The sequence below is a fragment of the Pinus tabuliformis genome, chromosome 1_2, assembly GCF_031772625.1.
Source record: "Pinus tabuliformis cultivar Carrire ecotype Pingquan chromosome 1_2, CPIR1, whole genome shotgun sequence".
Taxonomy (NCBI): Eukaryota; Viridiplantae; Streptophyta; class Pinopsida; order Pinales; family Pinaceae; genus Pinus; species Pinus tabuliformis.
The window spans coordinates 194,683,582-194,705,670 of NC_142298.1; the positions used below are offsets into that span (position 1 = coordinate 194,683,582).

At 40.3% G+C, this 22,089-nt stretch overlaps 1 pseudogene; it reads right to left on the bottom strand.

Annotated features, from left to right (window-relative positions):
* Positions 1-7,196: 7,196 nt before the first annotated feature.
* The window catches only part of LOC149205153 (protein IN CHLOROPLAST ATPASE BIOGENESIS, chloroplastic pseudogene), a 46,332-nt pseudogene continuing 31,439 nt past the window's right edge, over positions 7,197-22,089 (bottom strand).

Consider the following 22,089-nt stretch of genomic DNA (forward strand, 5'->3'; position numbering starts at 1 on the left):
TTTTAAAGGAGAATCATCAAGCACTAAAAAGAGTGCGAAAAGCTATGCCGATGCACTTTCCAGTAAGCCAGAAGAAGAAAAAGTATGTCATCAAAGGCGCATCCCAGATCCAAAGAATGAAGAGAAAATAACTCCAAAGAAGAATGTGGATCCAAATCATGGATATTACAACAGATACAAACCAGTATTCCATCAAAGGCCCATCTCAAATCCAAAGAATGAAGCGGGAGTAATTCCAAGGAAGTTATTTGACTCAAATTGTGGCTACTACAACAAGTACAAAACTATCTTTCTTGGACATTGTTTTCATTGTAAAAAATTTGGTCATCAAGCTAGACATTGCATGGCTCACAAGAGTGAAACACCAAAGCTAAAGGGTCAAATAATCAAACCATATGGCCCCAAAAGGTAGGGACAAATCAAAACCTTCAATTCATTTTATCCCTTGACCAAATTTGATCTAATTTGTTCATTATGCTACAATAATGGGCATTGAACAAAATTTCCCACTCAAAAGAGGAAAAGCAAGTAGTGAGAATCCCAACATGGATAAATGTCACCTAGCTCTATATGCTCAAAATAATGAAAATCATTGGTTTGTGGATAGCGGGTGCTCTAGACACATGACAGGGGATAAAAGAAAGTTTGTCTCATTGAGCGAAAAGGAAGCAAATGTATCCTTTGGAAGTGGATCTTCCAGAATTGCTAGAAAGGCAATTGTTACTCTTATCAATGGAAAAGGAAAAGACCAAAATGCTTTACTAGTAAACAGGCTCAAACACAACCTCCTGAGTGTTAGCCAGATCTGTGATTAAGGACATAATGTTGCCTTTAGCACCAAAGACTGTGAAATAAGGAACTCTTCCTCAGGGGAACTTGTGGCAAAAGGGGTTAGAACTCCAGAAAACATTTATGTTTTGAACAAGATTCAAGAAGATAAATGCTACTTAAGTCAAATATATGAAAGTTGGCTATGGCACAAGCAACTTGGACATACAAGCTTCGAGAACTTGATCAATGTTAGCAAGATTAAAGCTGTGTGAGACATCCCAAAGCTATTCAATCCAAATCAAGGAGTATGTGGTCCATGTCAACATGGAAAGCAAACTAGAACCAGCCACAAGACCAAGGAGTTCTCTACATCAAAGCCTTTGGAGATCATCCATGCTGATTTATGTGGACCAACTAGAAGTCAGGCACTCCAAGGAGAAAGGCACTTTGTTTTATTTATTGATGACTATACTATAATGATGTGGATATATTTTATAAAATATAAATCTGAAGCATTTTAGTGTTTTAAGAATCTTAAAGCTCTTGTAGAAAATGAAAAGGACACAAAGATTAAGTGCCTCAAAATAGATAGAGGGGGAGAATTCACATCAAAATAATTTAATGAATTCTGCAAAATACATGGAATTAAAAGAGAATTCTCTATTGCCAAAACACCCCAGTAGAATGGGGTAATTGAAAGAAGAAACCAAATAGTTCAATAAATGGAAAGAATAATGCTATTAGCAGCAGATTTGCAGCCAAAATTTTGGAGAGAGGCAGTCGGGATAGTTGTCTATACCTTGAATCGAACTCAATTAAGACCAAATAGGGAAAAAACTCCTTATGAACTATGGAAAGGAAGACCTGCTTCAGTAAAGTACTTCAAGATCTTTGGAAGCAAGTGCTACATAAAAATCAATGACGGCTCACCAGGAAAGTTTAATTCTCAGGTTGATGAAGGGATCTTCCTTGGATACTCTACACAGAGCAAAACCTACAAGTGATACAATAATCGACTAAGGAAAATAGTGTAAAGCATTGATCTAAATATTGATGAAGACCTTCCAGAAGAAGAAATTGAAGAACACGAAGTTGATCCTTTCATTGAAGAAGAAGAACCAGAAAAAGAAGAAATAGATGAGGAAGAAGAAGAAGAGGAAAAAGAACCACCTCATACCCCTTGAAATATGAAGTTTCTCCAGAAACATCATCCAGAAGAGCATATTATTAAAAATAGAGATGAAGGGATGCAAACCCGAAGAAGGATGATAAATACACCAAAGAAAAATGATATTGCTCTTTTATCCATGATAGAACCAGTAACATATACTCAAGCAAGGATCCTCAATGGGTAAAAGCCATGGAAGAAGAAATGTCACAAATTGAGAAGAATGAGACATGGGAGCTGGTACCTCGTCCAAAAGAAAAAACCATCATAGGAACCAAGTGGGTATTCAAAAACAAAATGAATGAAGATGGACAAATCCTCAGAAACAAGGCAAGGCTTGTTTGCAAAGGCTATTCACAAATTGAAGGAATTGACTTTGAAGAAACATTTCCACCAATAGCTCGTATGGAAGCTATCAGGATGTTCTTGGCATTTTCTTGCTCAAAAGGATTCAAAATCTATCAAATGGATGTAAAATCGGCATTTCTGAATGGGGAACTCAAGGAAGAAGTCTACATGGAGCAACCAGAAGGGTTTGATCTGATAGAAGGAAAAGACTTAGTCTGTAAGTTGAAAAAGGAATTATATGGGTTGAAACAAGCTCCCAAAGCTTGGTATGCAGATTGGATCACTATCTACAACATCAAGGCTTCAAGAAGGGAGTGGAAGGAAGTAATCTCTACATAAAGATGGATGAAGGTAAGTTACTAGTCACACTTGTTTATGTTGATGATCTAATTTTTGCTAGCAATAATGATGAGATGAGCCATGAATTTTCTCAAAACATGTCAAAAGAGTTCGAGATGTCGACGATAGGAGAGTTATCTCACTTCCTTGGACTACAAGTATCTCAAACTAGAGAAGGATTGTTTATATCTCAGGCCAAATATCTTAAATACATGCTTAAAAGATATGGAATGGAAGACTGTGTACCCATGAGCACACCTATGACCACAAATTGCAAATTGAGCAAAAATGATGACTCGCCTCTAGTAGATGCAACTCATTACAGGTCAATAATTGGATCCCTTCTGTACTTAACTACTATAAGACCCGACATAATGCTGGCAGTAGGAATGGTGGGAAGATTTCAATCTGCTCCTAAACAATCCCATTTTTTAGCTGTAAAAATAATTCTCAGATATCTGAAAAGAACTCTTGATTTCAGTCTTTGGTACCCTAAGAGCTCAACACTGACTGTTACTACATACACTGATGTTGATTGTGCCAAAAGTGTAGATGATCGAAAAAGTACTAGTGGAAATGCATTCTTCCTAGGAGACTGTTTAGTATCCTGGCTCAGCGAAAAACAGACATCTATATCATTATCCACAACCGAAGCCAAGTACATAGATGTAGCAGACTATTGTACTCAAATATTATGGATGAAGGAAGCTTTAAAAGATGTCAACATAGGTGCAGATCAACCAATTACCATCTATTGTGATAACACAAGTGCTATCAATCTCAGCAAAAATCCAGTGATGCACTCAAAGACCAAACATATACCAATCAAGTATCATTTCCTTTGTGAACAAGTAGCTGAAAAAAAACATCATCTTGGAATATATCAATACTAAGGAGCAGATAGCTAATACTTTCACAAAACCTCTTCCTGAAGAAGCATTTGAACATCTTTGTCAAAAGATGGGGTTATCTCTTTAGCATCACTCAAGTTCATTCATAAAGATGTTGCAGGATAGGGGGAGCAGTTCTATAGGGGGAGCAATTCGACAGGGAGAGTCCATATGCATTCCTCTACCATTGATGTCAAAGGGGGAGAGAAGAAGAATATGGCCATCAATAACAAAGGGGGAGATCATTGACATAGATTGTCATTGATGTTAATATGGCAATATTTGAGGAGCCAGAGGAGGCAAAACAGAGCATATCGGAGGCAGCAAATACAGAGCTATCGGAGGAGAAAATAGAGCTACCGGAGAAGCAAAACAGAGAGGAGAAAACAGAGCTATCGGAGGAGCAAACAGAGCCATCAGAGGACCAAAACAGAGCTATCAGAGGAATATCAGGAGTATTGGGAGAAATGGAACCCAAATAAGGACTATCAGAAGAGTTATAGGAGGCGAAAGAGTTAAAGGAGGTGGAAAACATGTATATATGCTATATACACTATTGCAAGTGCAAACATATACATATATGCTATATACACTATCGGATGCGCAAACATATACATATATGCTATATACACTATCGAAGGAAAAAACATATACATATATGCAATATACACTATCAGAGGCACTACTACCTGAAATCCCCAACAGCAATATATATGTGCGGACCCGATGAAAGATATATGTTTAGGTGTATAAATAGGTGAAGTCCACCAAGGGTGTCGAAGCATGGTTTTAAGTGTATTTCATGTATACGGATCTTAAGCCTCGCCATGATAAAACATGTGAATAGATGCGGGTATAATGTTTTTGAAGTCCACCCTTTAGAGTTTTGGTCAGGTTTTCTCGTATATTCCTGTGTATTTCAAAAATGTATTGCCCGAGGTTTTTGAAGGCCAAAATGCATAAACAATGGTTTCAATAGTTTAGTAGGCCTGAACGATGTCGACTGTGATTGTGATGGTGACGTGGCATGTGGGGCCTCCTTGTTGGTACTATCTCTCCAATGAAATATATCTGTAAACAATAAAGTCCTGTGTGTGCTATTATTATTGTAAAAGGAGCGATGTTACAGTTTTAATATGCAACATGTTTTTCTCTGTGTATTTTGGTCCTCTCTTATGCATTTATGTGTCCCTAGAGTGTTGGTGAACTCGAAGTCTAGATAGAGGAAGCCAAAGTGACATGAAGAGCTGGGAAACCGAAGAACAAGCCAATGTAGAGGAAACCAAAGCAACTCGGGAAGCCGAAGAGGCAAGTGGTGGGCTCCAGTATTGTAGCAATAATGCTACAACTCCTGGAGCTTCCTATCTCTAATTTTATCAACCCGGTAGTTCGTACAAACTTGGAAGCGACGGTGCTGTATGCACAAGTACTAGCTCTTGCCGCAGCTGTCACTTGGTCAGCTGGCACAAGTCCGCTAGGGGCTCAAGCCAACTTTTATGAGCTCTTAGAAGAAGCTTTTTAACTGATGGACGAAAGCTAACTCAAAGGGAGCTAATCTACTTGTGGAAAGAAACTGAAAGCCAAAAAGGAACACAAACCCTAGCAAACCCTAATTCTACCAGCTAGTCCTACCGATGCAAAGGAGAGCATGAAAACTACCGAAAGAGATGCCATTACTTCTAAGAAGGTAAAATGCATGTGTCTAAGTTATCATTATCTAAAGAAAACATCTTTTGGTATTTTTGCTTAAGTTGTTGAAATTATCATGCATGTGCTTCTAACTAGTTTTCCACTGTGCAGGGATGGATAAAGGGATGAAATGCTTTGGGAACGGTTGGGATGGTACAGAGAGGGTCTAAGGGATCCCTAACATTCTTTCTGAGAGTTTCACAAAGTCTGGATGACATGCAGCCGTGTTTATGAACTTCTACAGGAAGTCTGCAGGGGTTTCTACAGGATGTTCTGCAATTCTTCTACAGGATGTTTCAAAATGGGATGTTTGAGGATGGATGGTTGATGGAAGATGCATGGATGGTTATGGAGGTAGGATGGGGGTCTGAAGTGACCCAGGAACTGACGGATGGAGTGGTGAGATGATGTGGAAGGCTGACTTGCATCAACGAAGGTGTAGGCAATGGAAAAGCAAGAAGGTAGGGTTTCGTGGCAAAAGAGCAGATGGGAGATGAGGAAACAGACTTGGTGATGGAGGAGCTGATCTGGACGAGGCTCAGATGAATGAGGAGGTGATGAAGGTGATAGAGATGCCCTGCACAATGTTCATTCAAACGAATCAATGAATCCTTGCAAACAAACCAAGTCCTAGCTAACTTAATCCAACTGTCAATGAAATGAATAAACAGCAGCTTTTTTTGGAAAGAGAACCATGTACATCACGTGAGTAAGAACATTCAAAAAGATCTGAATGCATGACAAACTCCTACCAATCGATTCTAACCATAAAAAGCTACTTTAACCATCACAAACAACCAAAATAACAAAGCAAGATCTAAGAGCAGATTTCATTTTAAGAACGCAGCAAACACATAAAGATAAACAAGGGAGGTACTGAGCGCTTGAGATGGGCCCAACCCCAAGAGCTACAGCCCCCCAAGAGAGATTTAGAGCTGGTGCAAAGCTGGATTCATCTTTATTAATCAAGAATGAAGAGTTACATCAAAACTGTCCACAAGGAGAGCTTGAGAATGAGCTGAAAGCAAAGCTAGTCTATTGCACACAAATCGAATTACAAAATGACTACAACAAAGCTATGAAATGACTAATTACTAGCTACTATCTACTGGCTAACTAGCTAACCAAATTGACTAACCCAAATGAAGCCTTAAGCCCTCTTATTTATACAAATTGAGGACCCAACAGTCCTCCTAAAATTTAGGGACTTGGCTGCCCAAGACTTGTAGTTAACAGCAGTCCTACTTGACTTGCTTGGCTGCCCTTGTGCTCATTGATTTGGTGGCCTTTGAACTCCGAGCTGATGGTGGAGAATTCGAGGTAAGGGCCCATAAATGAGGGGGACACCTTCCTACAAATCCTCTAGCTTGTTCTCCCACGAATTTGGCTGCCAAGTGCTCATTAAGACCTTCAATTTTGTCTCCAAGTTGACCAAAAAGGCTACACAAAGCACCCATTAGACTTGTTGGCATAATGACTAACCAAATTCACTCTATTAACATAAAAATAATCAAAAACATGCAATAAACCAATGAGAATGGTGGATTAAGTCAAATTAGGAGGTTGAATGAGCCCAAATAATTGTACATTTTTAGGGCTCATCATCACCCCCCTACTGAAAGTGTTGCTCATCCTCTGAGCAACCAATCTCTCTCCTCGTCTTTGATGGCCCTGGTGGCTTCTTTGGCTAACATCTCGGCCGATTTCTCCTTTGGCTTCCCTCTTTTCAAACTTCCTGTAGAAACAGTTCGCTGGCTTCCTGTAGAAACAGTCCTCTGTCTTCCTGTAGAAACAGTCTGCTAACTTCCTATAGAACCAATTTTCTCTAATTTTGCTTGCTTGGCTGGGGGTGCCTTCTCCTTGAACTGTGTTGTGGCTGTCTTGGGTGTGTCCCTACTTGGTTTTTTCTGACCAGTTTTCTGTATCCTTACTTGGCTCTAGCTACTACTCTTCAATTTTAATTGGCAGAACACTGATTCAGACGTGCGCTCTAATTTTATGATACAAAGATTGATCCCAAATCAGGACCTTTCTGTTTCCTTGAGAACAACGTGTGTGGATTTGCACTTAATTTTAGCAATCATAAAGTATAAAGCGAGCTATTGTATCTAACCCAGCTTCCTTGTAGTAAGCTGCAAGTTGATCCTGGATGTCATGCCAGGATCCATCAAGAAAAGCTAAATCCATCAAAAATGCAGCCTGGTCAAGAGCCACCTGAGCAGGTGCCTTCCCCTTTTGAATATCCTCACGCCTTCCCTCATCTGTAACTCTTTCTCTCATGTATTCAATTTGTTCGTCTCCCCAGCCTGCAATTTTAGCAACTTCCTCATATCTGCAGCCTATTGTCCACCACGGTAATTTTAATGCTACTTTGGCAGCATCCTTAGCTTCAAGCTTACGACCAATGTTCAGAAAAAAACTCTGCATTAAACACAAATGGCCGACCAAATCCAGGAAAGTGCTTCCTATTCACGTAAAGCTCTCCTGTCACCAATGCAGAAACCTGGTCGCCTCTTTCCAAATGACCCAATGCAATACGCTTCAAATACATCTGGAAACAATGCAACCTTCTTTGTCAAATAAACCTCAAGATTTCCAATTTTAGATTCAGCTACATCCCCTTGTTTATACAATTTCTTGCCAGCATCTCCTGAAGCAGCATAGAGGCTATTTGCTGCGTCCTCATAGCCATTCCAATCTTCTTCTACCAGAATCCTAGGAATATATTGATCCACATGCAAGACTTCAAGAGCTTCATTTTCAATTTGAAATCAGTGGCTTACAGTCTTAGCTAAACGTGACACACCATACTTCTGAACTCGTATAGCGGGCATCTCCATGCCTTCTGGACTGGTTGGCCATCTTAGAAGAGTTGTGAAAGCCTCTGATTGGTCTTCTGACAGTGGTATTGCAAGAGGAATTATACCCCGTCTAGCATAAGGAGGGACAAGTTTTTTCACCCTTGGCCATATGATAATTGTCCATCTTTCTTCAAGCTCCAAACTTGATGAAGAACCTTAGGCTTCTCTGCTCTGGAAGTCTCTGCTGCACTTTCCTGTAGAAGACCCCACCCGTTTCCTATAGAGTGTGATTCTGCCTTTGAGTGAGCCCGATGCACGAGTGAAATTCGAGAACAGGCCGCAAAGCTCCATGGAGGTTGATGGGTTAACCAATTGTGGGAGCAGATGATGCATACTTCAGCTCGAAGTTGAATGGTTGCCGTGAGCTGCTGTGGCCTGTCATTGCTGCATGCATTGGTTTTTCTGATTGCATGTGGCTTGGCTGTTAATCTTTGATTGTTTTTTTTCCTGTGCAGGTGTCCTCTGGCCGAATCTGAGCTGCATGCAATTATTTCCACGTTCAGATCTGCACCTTCAAGCTGCTGCTGCTGCATGGTCACAAAACCAGAACTTGTTTTCGCCATTTCTCCCAAACGGCAAAGCGGATCGATCTGAAACTTGCTGAGCATGTTTCTATCATCATGATGCATCTCCCATAGCAAAATCGTGATCAATGGATGCACGGATTTCGAGAAAAATGGAAAATGGCTGAAGATTTCAGAGCTCGATTTCTCGGAAACCATGCATCGGAATCGGCTGAAACTGCTTGGGTAGGTTACCATCAATCATATGCATATCCCCATGAAACAGGTTTTGAAACGGATGCACGGTTATGGAGAAAATGCAAAAATGGTTGATGGTGATAGAGGCTGATTTCTTGGAAACCGTGCATCGGAATTGCATGAAACTGCTCAGGCATGTTGTCATCAACCTTGTACAATTCCCCGTAAAACGGTTTGTCAAATGGATGCATGGTTTTCAAGTTATGGCAAAAACAAATTTTGTTCTATGGATTTTTGCCTCAAGGCTTTTTGCATGTGCTTGCATGGAAGGGAAAACTGAGCTTGGGCTGTGATGCAGGTATGGAGATGATGGAGGAGGAGTTGGAAGATTGCATGAGGACTTCTGAACCCTTGAGGAAGCTACCATGTTCGCCAAACCACTTTTTGAAATGCATGCCTAGTTTCCCACAATTTCTACAGGAAGTTCCTGTAGAAGCACAATGAGAAGCACAAGGAGGTGGAAAAAATGATGGAGAAAGGCAAGGGATGGACACACAAGTGCTTGTAGGCCTAATCAACAGATTCCCGCCATTAGATTCACTTTTGAAATTGGATTTGGCTCGTCCAAAGGTTCTACAGGATGTTTCCTGTAGAAATACAGAGCTTCCTGTACAAGGCAAGAAAATTCCTTTGACCTTGATTTGAGTGCTCCTCCTGTCATGAAACGTCCTTCTTGCAACCTGCAATGTCACTGCTACAACATGAAATTATTCAATGGAGATTAGCTTTATTTTTCTTTTTCTTTTTCTCTTTTTTTTTTTGAAAAACAACTAGGGCGCCTCATGGAGGTTTTCACCCTAATTGCCTGCCCTGGGCGCCTCCAAGGGAGGTTTTCACCCAAAGATCTTATTCTCTTTTCTCTTTTTTTCCAACCCATTGACCGCCTCATGGAGGTTTTCAATCAATGAGCCAATCTAAGGCGCCTCCGAGGAGGTTTTCACCTTAGATTTCTATTTTCCTCTTTTTTCATTTTTTTTTCCTTTTTCTTTTTTCTCTTTTTTTCTTTTTTTTCTTTTTTTCTACCCTACCCTACTTGGAAAAAAAAATCATTCTCAAGTATAAGAATACTTCCAATGGAGCCATGTGCACATCGAGATTAGAGAAAAAATGATGTGAAGGCTCGAAATGCATGCTTTGATAGGTATCCAGATCTCAGAGACCAAATGATCTGATCTTGAAGGGATCAAACATAGCTGAGGAAGAGAGTACTGCTGCAACTTAGTGACTATCTGGAACCATGTCTCAATATAGCTTTGATATCCTTGGTCCTTTTGCTGATCTGGATCATTCTTCATGTCACCTTCTATCATGATTTTCTCATCTTCCTCTTTTTTCTGATCTTTCTCTTGAGTACATGGAGGATTTGATGGTAACCATGAAGGAACTCTCTCGATCTCTGATGTTGATCTCTTCTCTTCATCAAGTGCAATCAATGGTTCTTTGATCTCCTCTTTTGAATCTTCTTTTGCTGGATGTGATCCTTCAATGCTTTCAAGATGATCTCTTTTTTGCAATGCTTTTCCTGAGCTATGGTGAAGATCATTGAGCTCAAAAGGAGTCATTTGCACATGTTGTGCCTCAGCTTTGCACTTGTGTTGAGCTGCTCCAATGTGTGGGTTTGGAGATGATGGTACGGGTAGTTGAATGGAGGTGTGAAATTGAGATGGAGATGGATGGCAGTGTGGTTGGGTAGGCATTTGGGGTTGCCTTGGTGGAGGAGGAGGCGATGGTTGTGGATGAGCAGGTGGTGGAGGAAAATGAGCGGGATGAGAGTTGTACTGGGGCCTCCACTCCTAATAAGGTGCATTCCACTGAGGCTGTGGCTGAGCATAAGAGTGAAATGAATGAGCAACTGGTAGGGCATAATATGGATCTGTGAAGGAACAAGGAGGATATGACCAAGGAGGAGGTGTAGACCAGGAAGGATGAGCAGGGGGACCCCAAGAAGGCATGAAAGTGGCTTGGTAAGGGTCATAATAGGTCTCGGGTGTCCCTTGCGGTTCCTGCTGGTAAGATCTAGGTCCATGCGGCCAACTTTGGTTCATGTAATAGATTGATTCAGTGGCTCCTTTGGCTCTCTGATATGCAGCTTTGAATCTGGGTAAGGAAGGGCACCGATTTGTAGGATGGTATTCCTCACAGACAAAACACACTTCTATGGAGTACAATGGACATTCATTCCTAGGATGCTTTCTAGTGAACCTAGGACAAAAAATGACCAAAGCCCTCTTGGCTTCCTCTTGCTTCTGTTGGATCCGCAAGGTATCCAGTTGCAGGGCAAGAAACTGCCTCATATCACTCTTGAAATCTTTGATCTGATTTTCAAATTCATCTTTGGACAAGATGTTGCTCCCAACATTTCTACTTGTAGCCATTTGCTCCAGAGGAATGTTTTCTTCTTCTTCTCCCCTAGAGGTTCTTTAAATATGCCTTGATGTCCACCCAGGGGTTCTTTAATCACAGCCATCGAAGAAGAGAGAACGTTGGCTGTGTGAAGCAGTGGGGGTGTTGTGCAATCATTTTTCTAACTTATCTCTACTCCTACAAGACATGAAATGAAATATTTTTGGTTGATTTTTTTCTTTTTTCTACTTCTACATGCAAAACTGAAATAGATTGAACTGCAACTAACTATCTTGCTAAAATGAAAATGCGGAATTGAAATGAAAGCAGGAAAGGACTAATCTATTTTGCTCAAATGAAATTGCAAGAATGGAAATGCTAGTCTACGCTTGCGGAATTGAAATGCTAATCTACGCTTGCAGAAATGAAATGCTAATCTACGCTTGCAGAAATGAAATTGCGGAATTGAAATGCTAATCTATGAAAGTGGGAAATACTAATCTATGAAAGCGGGAAATGCTAATCTACTTTTGCAAAAACGAAATTGCATAATGGAAATGAAATAAACTACTTAGCAGAAGATTGTAGTGGAAAATAGAAGAAAAGCGACAATCACCAATACTCTGACGCTTCCCCGGCAACGGCGCCAAAAAGATGGTGGGCTCCAGTATTGTAGCAATAATGCTACAACTCCTGGAGCTTCCTATCTCTAATTTTATCAACCCGGTAGTTCGTACAAACTTGGAAGCGACGGTGTTGTATGCACAAGTACTAGCTCTTGCCGCAGCTGTCACTTGGTCAGCTGGCACAAGTCCGCTAGGGGCTCAAACCAACTTTTATGAGCTCTTAGAAGAAGCTTTTTAACTGATGGACGAAAGCTAACTCAAAGGGAGCTAATCTACTTGCGGAAAGAAACTGAAAGCCAAAAAGGAACACAAACCCTAGCAAACCCTAATTCTACCAGCTAGTCCTACCGATGCAAAGGAGAGCATGCAAACTACCGAAAGAGATGCCATTACTTCTAAGAAGTTAAAATGCATGTGTCTAAGTTATCATTATCTAAAGAAAACATCTTTTTGTATTTTTGCTTAAGTTGTTGAAATTATCATGCATGTGCTTCTAACTAGTTTTCCACTGTGCAGGGATGGATCAAGGGATGAAATGCTTTGGGAACGGTTGGGATGGTACAGAGAGGGTCTAAGGGATCCCTAACATTCTTTCTGAGAGTTTCACAAAGTCTGGATGACATGCAGCCGTGTTTATGAACTTCTACAGGAAGTCTGCAGGGGTTTCTACAGGATGTTCTGCAATTCTTCTATAGGATGTTTCAAAATGGGATGTTTGAGGATGGATGGTTGATGGAAGATGCATGGATGGTTATGGAGGTAGGATGGGGGTCTGAAGTGACCCAGGAATTGACGGATGGAGTGGTGAGATGATGTGGAAGGCTGACTTGCATCAACGAAGGTGTAGGCAATGGAAAAGCAAGAAGGTAGGGTTTCGTGGCAAAAGAGCAGATGGGAGATGAGGAAACAGACTTGGTGATGGAGGAGCTGATCTGGACGAGGCTCAGATGAACGAGGAGGTGATGAAGGTGATAGAGATGCCCTGCACAATGCTCATTCAAACGAATCAATGAATCCTTGCAAACAAACCAAGTCCTAGCTAACTTAATCCAACTGTCAATGAAATGAATAAACAGCAGCTTTGTTTGGAAAGAGAACCATGTACATCACGTGAGTAAGAACATTCAAAAAGATCTGAATGCATGACAAACTCCTACCAATCGATTCTAACCATAAAAAGCTACTTTAACCATCACAAACAACCAAAATAACAAAGCAAGATCTAAGAGCAGATTTCATTTTAAGAACGCAGCAAACACATAAAGATAAACAAGGGAGGTACTGAGCGCTCGAGATGGGCCCAACCCCAAGAGCTACAGCCCCCCAAGAGAGATTTAGAGCTGGTGCAAAGTTGGATTCATCTTTATTAATCAAGAATGAAGAGTTACATCAAAACTGTCCACAAGGAGAGCTTGAGAATGAGCTGAAAGCAAAGCTAGTCTATTGCACACAAATCGAATTACAAAATGACTACAACAAAGCTATGAAATGACTAATTACTAGCTACTATCTACTGGCTAACTAGCTAACCAAATTGACTAACCCAAATGAAGCCTTAAGCCCTCTTATTTATACAAATTGAGGACCCAACAGTCCTCCTAAAATTTAGGGACTTGGCTGCCCAAGACTTGTAGTTAACAACAGTCCTACTTGACTTGCTTGGCTGCCCTTGTGCTCATTGATTTGGTGGCCTTTGAACTCCGAGCTGATGGTGGAGAATTCGAGGTAAGGGCCCATAAATGAGGGGGACACCTTCCTACAAATCCTCTAGCTTGTTCTCCCACGAATTTGGCTGCCAAGTGCTCATTAAGACCTTCAATTTTGTCTCCAAGTTGACCAAAAAGGCTACATAAAGCACCCATTAGACTTGTTGGCATAATGACTAACCAAATTCACTCTATTAACATAAAAATAATCAAAAACATGCAATAAACCAATGAGAATGGTGGATTAAGTCAAATTAGGAGGTTGAATGAGCCCAAATAATTGTACATTTTTGGGGCTCATCAGCAAGCAAGCACAGAGGAAGCTGAAGCGAGTGTTGAGGAAGCCGAAGAACGAGTGGAAAGCATAAATGAATAATCAGAGGCATCAAGAATACATAAAATAAGAAAAACAAGGAAAGGATAGTGTGTGCATATAATCAGAGTGAGAGGAAGCCGAAGTTCAGGTAAAGGTAAGAGAGGCAGGAGAAGCAGGAGAACAGGAGTGAAGCAGAAGCTTAGTAGGCTTGGGAACATAGAAATAGAGCAAAATAGTTTATACCAGGTTAGGGTTGGAGCCCACGGGGTTGGAGCCTCAGAACTGAAAGGATTGGAATCCTTGGGAGTTGGTGCTCCTAAGTGTAGAACTATTACCTTGGCAAATCAGAGTTGATGCTCTGGAGGTTGGAGCCTCACAAAAGTCCAAGTTGGTGCTTGGCAACTGATTGCAACCATTTCTATATTGTCTCTATTCCATTGCACTGTTTGTGTTAATAAAAGCACTTATTCCAGCCATATATTTCTGTGTTCCAATATATAAATGTTTTGGTGATAAAAAGAACAATTAAAAATAAATATTGATTTACACCCCCCCCCCCCAAGTATTTCCAACACTAGTTTAACTGAATTTAACTTAGTTAAACTAAATTAATTAATTACAACTCAAAATAAATTCAACCAGGGCTCCTATAAAGTAGGATACACTCTACATGACTCAAGTTAGACCCTCAACTCAAATTAACTGAGCCAACTATGACAAATTAACTTAGTTAACTAATACAAGTTATCATGTGATGTGGATTTACAATTTTATTCCCAATTTAATTCAAGGAAAAAATTAAATTAGGATTTTCTTGTTGCATTTTCAACACTCCCTCTCAACATGATCCAAAATGGATCTTGGATAGACTTCTAAGTCTAAAGTGTTCCTCACAGAGGAAAATGAAAGTCAAGGGCTACTCTTGGAAACAATCCCATTGTGTATATCTTTTCATTCTGAATCTACTACAATTTGAATTGGTTAAAATGGACTTCGGATGAAGAAGTTATTGCAGAAAGAAGGTTGCCTTTGTCCTTTGAAAATGAGTCAAAATCTTATGAAAATGGGCTTAAGTCCTTATATGCAAAAGTCGCATGTGAAAGGTTTAAAGGGCAGACCCAAAATATTATGTTCCACAGCCTAAACCCTTATTGGATCCGTGAGATGTATCGGATCGGAGCGATGAAGGGATAAAGGCCTAGCGAGAGGACAAGGCGACATGCGATTAGCGATTGCGATATCGGCGATCGGAACTATCGAGGTGATCGGCGATCGGAGGAGCAGAAGGCATAAACCCCACCGATGAGACACACGAGGTGCGATATTGGCGATCGGTGGATCAGCGATCGACATGGTTAAAGGGAAGACCCCCAGGGCCGTTGTGAAAACGATGTGCGATATAGCGATGAGGCCGATAACAATACGCCAACATCAACGATCGATAATCAGCAATCAGTGATCCCCCATATAAAGGGCCATAAACAGTGTGACATGCGATAAACGATAAGGGCCAAACCTGATGGGATTATAGACCCGATTCCATAATATTTTAAATCTAGGAATTCGGGATTTCTGTGTATTTCCCATGTATTGGTTTTTTTTACCATTATGCCATGCGATAGTGATTTGAGATAGAATGGTGGACCCGATGGGTTTATCAATGCGATTGAATGCATTTTAAAGTTGGATAAAACGCTCCAATCATGTGTTTTCATCAGTTTTCTTGTGTATTGCATTATTGGGCTATTTTCGCAGGAGGAAGGCCGAATGGTTGGGTTTTACTATGCACGTCAATTCATTGCAATAGGAAACTGATTATTTTGTGGAAATAGTTAGGCTCTTCAATGATGGAGGACTGTAACCGATGCATGATAAAAACACAGAGAGCGTGATGGACCAGAGGGAGATGGAGGACTGAGAAAGGTTGCTGGAAGGTTTCCGAGAGTCACTTGGAGGTCAAGCAAACTACAGAGGCACACAGAGGCCGAGAGAAGCTCAGAGAGCTGAAGAGCCAGCACCAGAGCCGAAGATCCAGAGCTAGAGCCAAGAACAACAAAGAGATTAAATGATCCAGTTTTTGTTGGTGTCCAAAGTGTGCTGAAGATGGAAGAAGGCATTCCAGAGACAGTGAGGGAATTCTGAGGGAGTTGGTCCAAGATAGAGCAAGATTTCTCAGAGCACTGATTGAAGGAATCTAGTCCAGAGAAGCCTAGATCTGTTTGCAGAAGTATGGACAGCCAACGGGATAAGATGGTATTCTAAGCCCATTGTTTCTATGTAAACCAATGGAGTTGAGCGTGGAGCTTGTAAAAAGAATTTATGCCATAATCCCAGAGAGCCTAGTTGAGTTGAATAGAGCTCAAGGAGACGTAGCCCAAGAGGTTTGGGTGAACTCCATATTATATTGTTGTCTTATGTGTTTGTTATTTGCTGCACTGTTTTACTATTACATGTATTTACATATCAGCATAAGCAACAAAACTTAAATAACTTAACAGTTAAAGGAAAATTAAAAGCATACACCTATTTCAAGCACTTTTTAATTTCGTAATTGGTTAATCATAAGGTCTTGGGAATATATATAAGCTATGGAGTGGAAGAGGTTCTTGTAAGCTTAACAAGAATTCTTTAGTGCCCCATTTTCAAATCAGGTTGTATCAGAGCCTGAGATTGATTAACCCCACCTTCAGGAAGGTGATATCAAAGCTGGTTATACCAGAGCAAGTGGTATCAGATCAGAATGCTTGATTGACAGAGCAAAGGATTGCTTGTTGAAAAGGTGTTTGGGCAGTCAAGGATTGATTGTCTGATTGATTGTATGATTTTTTGCAGACTGACTATTGTTTGAGTTTGCAGAGGTGAAGGGAAAGCTATTGTTAGCTATGTCCAGGAGAGGACAAGAAGGAAGAAAGGTTGAAGGCATTCTTCTTATCCCAAAGGACCTCAAGGCAATCCTTGAAGCACAAGAGGTTTGTTGCAAAAGGTTGCTTGAATAAATCTCTTTGTTAATCTTGTTTGAAGTTCTTTTATTCATTGGCATAATGACAACTTCTACAAGTGAGTCCTCAAAATATTCTTTCTTCACAAGATTCTTTGATGAAGACATGAAGCAAGACTTGTTCATCATGATGGACAAGGTGAGAGAAATGTATGAGGATGGAAGGAAGAGCAACATACTTAGAGAGCAGTTGAATTCCGTGGAGGAAGAGAAGCAATTACTTTCTAACAAATTGCAGGAAATGGAGAGGCAACTTCATATTGCAAATATGAACCTAAAAAGGATGCATGAGTTGGAGACACAACTCTTTGTTGCCAAAGAAGCCTTAGTCAAGTATCAGCTTGAAGAAGAGGTAAACAATTCCTGTTTGTCTTCAAATTCTTCTAAGAATGCTTATATTGGTTCTTTTGAAAAACATACCAGAGGCATAGGTTCTAAGTTAATGTCCAAGATGGGCTATGAAGGAAAAGGCCTGGGTAAATATGCACAGGGTATTGTTGAGCCAATAATGGTTGAGGAAAGGCCTATGTATTTAGGTCTTGGCTATGGACAGTCTTATGGAGAAAGTTCCAAAGCTGCCATGAAGGCCATTGAAACAGTTCCAAGAAGGGGTTTCATTTCAGGTCTTCTACCTCAAGAGTGTGAAGATTATATTCAGGAGGAAGAAAAAGCTTGAAACATCATTTGCAGGATGCAGGTGTTCATAAGCATGCACTTGAACCAAAGAGTTGTGGAAACTCTGGCAGCCTTGAAGAGATTGATGGTGTTTCAAAGGGAGCCACTTTTTCATTTGATTCACCTCCTCATGAAGGCAATAAAGGTGAAAGGGAAAGGTATAAATCTGGTTCTAATCATATTCCTTTTGATTTTTTTCAGCATGATAAATTTCCATATAAGCATTGGAAAAGAACTACATGTTCCTTTTGTGGTTTGGATAACCATCATGTTTCTAGATGTTGGAAGAGAATGGCCACATACAGGAAACTTTTGAAGGAAAAGAAGCAAGAAGCCAAAGGTCCATTAGACAAGGAAAATCATGTTTTCAAGAGGATGCACATGTGTTGCACTTACTGCCATAAGCAAGGACATGTTGCTGCAAAATGTTGGACTTTGAATCCAACAATGCTTCCACAAAAGTTGAAGAAGGTGGAAAGAGAAGATGGCAGGAATCGAAAGGAAGTTTCCATGATTGATGTGTTTTAGGATGATTCTCATGTTGATGCTGATGTGCAAACAAAGGAAGCACCTTTGAAATGGATTGGTAAGAAATGGTTAGAGTTCTTATCCAATTAAGGTTGCATGTCTTTTTGCATCTATTTTCATTTCTTTGTTAATGAGATGCAAGTTGCAGGATTTTACCAAGAAGGTGAATGGAAAAGCTGAGTAGGAAGCTCACTTTGTTGCTGAAACATTATGTTCATTTCAGCTTCGAAAGTACAGTGTGCTTAAGAAAAATTTGAAGGATTAAATGCATGCATGAGAATGTTGTGCATGAACAAAAGGATGTTGATGTTCTCCTTGTATTTGAACATGTATGTGTAATTAACTTGAAGGGTTGATTGCTTTGTTTTAAACATGCATGTAATATTGAGTTGGGAAAAGTTGATGTGGTCTCCAAGATGGAGATAATGATGAAGTGTTTCATCTTTTGAAAAGAATCCTTGAGATTTTCTCTACGTACTTGACGTGAAGGGTCATTTGTTTTTGTGGGACTGTTATCTAGTCCATCATTTTTATGTAGATGTAAGACATGGAGTATTCACAAGATGTGAGAATCTGTTTCTTTTGTTGAGGCGGGAGTTTAGGCCATCCAGTTGTTGTCTGTATTTGTGTTGTTGTTAACTGTGGTTGTTAACAGTTGTTTTTGACAGCATGTCAAACAGGTACAAATGAAAGTTTTTGTGAAGCAGATGTAACTTCACATTGGTTTGAGCCACCTTGGATCAATGATCAAGGTAGAGAAGTTCAAACTACCTTCTGTGACCTTCTCAAAAGGAGTTCTGCATGAAGTCAAGTAGGAAGACAGTTCTTCCCAGGAGGACGAGCACATCTAGGAAGGAAAGTGGTCAAAGGCATTGGTTCAGAGGCACTATGCAAGGCAAGTGTATGGAGGTTGAACAAAGAGGGTGTTGTTACTCTCATTTATTGTTCATATCAGTATGCCAGTCTCTTGGAGACCAAAAGTTCTTTTAGGGTGAAGGTGTGATCCAAAATGGATCTTGGATAGAACTCTAAGTCTAAAGTGTTCCTCACAAAGGAAAATGAAAGTGAAGGGATGCTCCTAGAAATAGTACCATTGCATAGATATTTTTATTCTGAATCTACTACAATTTGAATGGGCTAAAATGGACTTCGGATGAAGAAGTTATCGCTGAAAGAAGGTTTCCTTTGTCCTTTGAAAAGGAGGAAAAATCTTATGAAAATGGGCTTAAGGCCTTATATGCAAAAATCACATGTGAAAGGTTTAAAGGGCGGACCCAAAATATTATGTTCTGCAGCCTAAACCCTTATTGGATCTGTGAGATGTGTTGGATCGGAGAGATGAATGGATAAAGGCCTGGCGGGAGGACAAGGCGACATGCGATTAGCGATTGTGATATCGGCAATTGGAACGATCGGGGTGATCGGCGATCGAATGAGCAAAAGGCATAGACCCTGCCGATGTGATATCGGTGATCAATGGATCAATGGATCGACGGTCGACATGGTCAAAAGGAATACCTCTGGGGCTATTGCGATTGCGACGTGCGATATAACGACGAGGCCGATAGTGATACACGAATATCAGCGATCGGCGATTGGTGATCCTCGATATAAAGGGCCATTGATAGCGTGACATGCGATAAGCGATAAGGGCCAGACCTAATGGGATTATAGACCCGATTCCATAATATTTGAAATCCGAGAATTCAGGATTTCTATGTATTTCCCGTATATTGGTTTTTTTACCATTACGCCATGCGATAGCGATTTGCGATAGAATGGTGGACCCGATGGGTTTATCAATTTGATTGAATGAATTTTGAAGTCCGATAAAATGCTCCAATCATGTGTTTTCATCAGTTTTCCTGTGTATTGCATTATTGGGCTATTTCCGCAGGAGAAAGGCTGAACGGTTGGGTTTTCCTATGCCTGCCGATTCATTGCAATAGGAAACTGATTATTTTGTGGAAATAGTCAGGTTCTTCAATGATGGAAGAATGTAACTGATGCATGATAAAAACAGAGAGAGCGCGATGGACCAGAGGGAGCTTGAGGACTGAAAAAGGTCGCTGGAAGGTTTCCGAGAGTCGCTTGGAGGTCGAGCGAACTACAGAGGTGCACATAGGTTGAGAGAAGCTCAAAGAGTTGAAGAGCAAGAGCCAAAGCCAAAGAGCCAGGGCCAAATCTAGAGCCAAAGAGCCAGAGCGAGAACCAGAACCAAGAACAACAAAGAGATCAAATGATCCAGTTGTTGGTGGTGTCCAAAGTGTGTTGAAGATGGAAGAAGGCATTCTAGAGACAGTGAGGGAATTCTGAGGGAGTTGGTGCAAGCTAGATCAATATCGCTCAGAGCACTAATTAAAGGAATCTAGTCCAGAGAAGCCTAGATCTATCTACAGAAGTATGGACAGCCAGCGAGATAAGATGGTATTCTAAGCCCATTGTTTCTGTGTAAACCAATGGAGTTGAGCGTGGGGCTTGTAAAAAGAATTTATGCCATAATCCCAGAGAGCCTAGTTGAGTTGACTAGAGCTTAAGGATACGTAGCCCAAGAGGTTTGGGTTAACTCCATATTATATTGATGTCTTGTGTGTTTGTTATTTGTTGCATTGTTTTACTATTACATGTATTTACATAACAGCATAAGCAACAAAACTTAAAGCACTTAACAGTTAAAGGCAAATTAAAAGCATACACCTATTTCAAGCACTTTTTAATTCCGCAATTGGTTAATCATAAGGTATTGGGAATATATATAGGCTTTGGAGTGGGAGAGGTTCTTGTAATCTTGACAAGAAGCCTTTAGTGCCCCATTTTCAGATCACAACAAGAAATGGATTATTGGCTACCCCGATACTACCTCTATGAAACTCGAATTTCCATATTGATAATGCCTTTGTCAAAATATTTTCATCGTGTTCCTCTGTAGGAATGTACTCCAACAACATGATTCTCCTACGCACACAATCTCGTAGATCATGATAAAGGATGTCGATATGCTTGGACCGATCATGAAAAATTGGTTTCTTAGAGAGTTTGATACAACTTTGATTGTCACAGTAAATCACTGGAGGATCCATCTACTAACTAAATAACCCAACAAGTATCTTCCTCATCTAAATAGCCTCACAAGCTACTTGACTAGCATCCATGTACTTTGCTTCTACCGAAATGAGTGCAATTTATCTCTACGTCTTGTTGTACCAAGAAACTGTTGTTGACCCAATACTGAATATTCCCCTTGATTTGATCTTCCTATTAGATGGACTCCCTACCCAATCTACATCTGTGAAGCTTTGTAGCTTCACTCCCTTTTTCCGTTTGTACCAAAGACCAAACTGAGTGGTGCCTCTGAGGTATCTCAACATGTAACATCCCTAGTGAAAATTCCTTGTAATAAAAGTTAATAACGGAAAAATAATAACCATGGTTGATGGGACACCTATTCCAAGCTAAATGTTGGGAAAAAGAATAGTGATGGATGCCACAGGTGATTGATTAATGGCTAAGGAAACTGGCAAAGGCAATGACAAAGGCTTTGGAAAGGAAAAATGGCATTTTGGCACATTTATTTATGAAAATAATGGAAATTAGGAGAAAAGGGAGGTGAAGGGTCACAGGTTGCATGTGAGGAGGAAAATGAAAGAAAATAATGGCAAATGAAGAAAATAGAGGCCTCATTAATTAAAAGTCTTCTGAGGATTAGTTCACAAACTTTTGTCAAATCAGTTTTGGAGTTGTCTCTCTATTCTCTCTCTCTCATACTCTTGTACACTTAGAGTTTTTTGGAGAACTCTTGGAGTGTGGCATACTTGGAATTTTGGAGCAAGAAGACAAACGAAGAGTAGGAAAGAGCAAGAGGACATCAGGACCAGTAGCTACAACATGTTTTTCTTACAGGTATTGAGTTACATGTATGTGTTCCTCACTATTTTTGGCATGCATGGCATATGCATGTGGTTTATTGGTCATGATCTGTCATTAACATGGAGGATTTCCTGGATTGATAGTGGATTTTCATAGCCTTGCCATTTCCTCCATAGCCAATGTGTTTTGGGTTCATTTCTTTG